The sequence below is a fragment of the Salvelinus namaycush genome, unplaced genomic scaffold (genome assembly GCF_016432855.1).
Source record: "Salvelinus namaycush isolate Seneca unplaced genomic scaffold, SaNama_1.0 Scaffold276, whole genome shotgun sequence".
Taxonomy (NCBI): domain Eukaryota; kingdom Metazoa; phylum Chordata; class Actinopteri; order Salmoniformes; family Salmonidae; genus Salvelinus; species Salvelinus namaycush.
The window spans coordinates 139,402-142,284 of NW_024059630.1; the positions used below are offsets into that span (position 1 = coordinate 139,402).

General features: G+C 46.7%; 1 protein-coding gene across 1 annotated transcript in view; it reads right to left on the reverse strand.

The window, feature by feature from the left end:
• The window catches only part of LOC120039499 (ceramide synthase 2-like), a 22,778-nt gene that overhangs the window by 18,478 nt on the left and 1,417 nt on the right, over nt 1-2,883 (reverse strand). The window lies entirely within an intron of this gene.

Below are 2,883 nucleotides of genomic sequence, written 5' to 3' on the forward strand. Positions count from 1 at the left end.
ACTAGTGATTGTGATATTAACTACAGGTTGTTATCTACACTAGTGATTGTGATATTAACTTCAGGTTGTATCTAGTGATTGTTATATTAACTACAGGTTATATCTACACTAGTGATTGTAATATTAACTACAGGTTGTTATCTACACTAGTGATTGTGATTTAACTACAGGTTGTTATCTACACTAGTGATTGTGATATTAACTACAGGTTATATCTACACTAGTGATTGTGATATTAACTACAGGTTGTTATCTACACTAGTGATTGTGATATTAACTACAGGTTGTATCTACACTAGTGATTGTGATATTAACTACAGGTTGTTATCTACACTAGTGATTGTGATATTAACTACAGGTTGTTATCTACACTAGTGATTGTGATATTCATCTCAGACACGGCACAATCGCAATCGATGAGAAGAGAGAGGACGCAATCATAGCATAGAATAATACGATGAAAAGACACAGATGAGGAAGTCAGCAGCAAACAGCAGAGGGACTAAGAGAGAAAGAGACGAAAGCAAAGGCAGCGGACACAAAGTCAAGAACCGCCTAGCGCAGGAGGCAACCCCTTCCCTTCGCCTCCTTACGCCCACCCACAAACGTACGACTCTTTTCCCTCCCCCCGCTCTCGTGTCCCCTCAGAGGTGATTCTAGGTGATGATCCCTGTGGTACAGGGTCAGAGGTTAATCTAGTTGATGATCCCTGTGGTACAGGGTCAGAGGTGAATCTAGTTGATGATCCCTAGTGAACAGCGGGTCAGAGGTGAATTAGTTGATGATCCCTTGGGTACAGGGTCGAGGTGTGTTCCTCCTACATCTCCTGCCATTGGGGCATGTAGGGTAATCTGATCCTAGAACTGTGGTTAGCGGTGACTTGGACCCTCCAACAGTGTTTCATCATTCTGATGTCACTCTTCTCATCACAGCAGAGTACCCTGTGCTATGGATTGGTCAGGCAGCATTTTCCACAGCAACCGACCCTGGTTGACCCAGCAACATCAGCCGCACCACAAGCAACAGCAGCAGCTGAGAAGGTGATATCACCCTGTCTCTCAGACAGCACTGATTGTGTGTAGGTGTGTGTGTTCTCAGATAGTGTGGATGTGAATCACGATCCTCATGAATATTTGTGTGTGTCTCTCCGTCAACAGACCCTCAACGTGTGTGTGATTATTCTCCCCTAGGGCCGGAGGGTGTAATATCTTTATCTACCACCTGCCTCGGGTTCAGTGACAGTGAGATGCTCCAGATGTTTCTGCCCTTTGGAACGTCATCTCAGCTAAAGTCTTTGAGACCGCCCGCCACAACCAGAGCAAGTGCTTCGGTAAGACAGAGAGAGAGAGGGATTGGAGGGGGAGAGATAGGATGAGAAGACAGGGTCATGGTGAATAGTGGGAGGTATCAGGAGAAAAGAAATAAAGAGGAAACGGGAGGAGAAAGGAGGGAGATAAGAGAGAATTGCAATTCAATCTTGTGCATATGAATCCATGATGATCATACTCACAGTTGCTGGTAGCATACTGTATGACTGTATCTCTGTCTGTTGCAATGAAGAGCAATGTGATTATACATGTTATATTACATTCAGAATGTTTCATCTCTCTGTTCACCTCTTCCTCTCTCGTTCCTCCCACCATTTTGTGAGTGTTGACACCCATCAGTGCCCAGAACTGCCATCAGCGCTATGAATGGGTTTCCAGATCGGCATGAAGAGATTCAAGGGACAGCGTGAAAAGACCTAAGCACGCCAACGGCCCCCTACTGAGAGAGAGGAGAGAAGAGAGAGGTGAGAATGTGAGGTAGGGGCTGGGAAAAGAGAGGGAGGAGAAGAATGATGTGGATAGGAGGGATTGAGGAATGGGAGGCAATACAAGGAAAGAAGGGAAATGAGGCAGGGGGACTGGAGGGTAGAAGAGAGGTAGGAGAGAGAGGAGGGTAGAAGAGAGGAGTGGGAGGACGAGGAGAGAGGAGTAGCGAGAGGGGAGTATGCGGAGGAGAGGAGGGTATAGAAGAGAAAGGTAGGAGGAGAGGAGGGTAGAAGAGAGAGGGGAGGAGAGAGGGAGGGTAGGAGAGAGGAGATGGGAGAGATTGAGGGTAAGAAGAGAGGAGGGTAGGAGGCAGGATGAGAGGTGGGAAGCTAGAGAGGATGGGAGGCAGGGAGGGCGGAGGAGGGAGTGAGGAAAGGAGGGTAGGAGGGAGGAGAGCAGGGGTAGGAGAGAGGAGGATAGAAAGGCAGAGAGAGAGGAGGGTAGGAGGAAGGAGGACGAGGAGGGTTAGAAGAGAGAAAGAGGGTAGGAGAGGCGAGAGGAGAAGAGGAGGGTAGGATGGTAGGAAGTAGGAGAGAGGCGGAGAGGAGAGATGGAGGGTAGAAGGAGAGGAGAGAGGAAGGGCTAGGAGGAGAGGACTGAGAGGAGGGTTAGAGAGGAGAGAGCAGAGGAGAGGGAGGAGAGGGTAGTAGTGAGGTCGGGGAGGCGTGTAAGAAAGAAGTGATGGCGAATGAGGAGGGATTATGGGTTGGGGAGGGAAACAGGAAAGAATGAACAAGGAGTTTATGCATAGCTGCTGTCAATGCTTCATCTACAATGCTGATGGTTGAAAGGGCATATGACGAGAGTGGGCGGGATCTTAAATAAGCAGTGCATATGTGGTAAAGCAATATTAACACATGAAATAACAAACAAAATGCTTGTAGGTAGTAAATCATTCTAGAGATATTGTAGCCAAATGTAATCAAACTAAATTATTGAAATATTGTTATCCAACTTTAGATTTTTTATTTATTTTTATTTTCTGATGTTTTGTTAATCTTTCCTGAACAAAAACATACCTCACCCGAGATCCGCCCGCCAATCAAATAATTCGCGGGGATCCCATCAC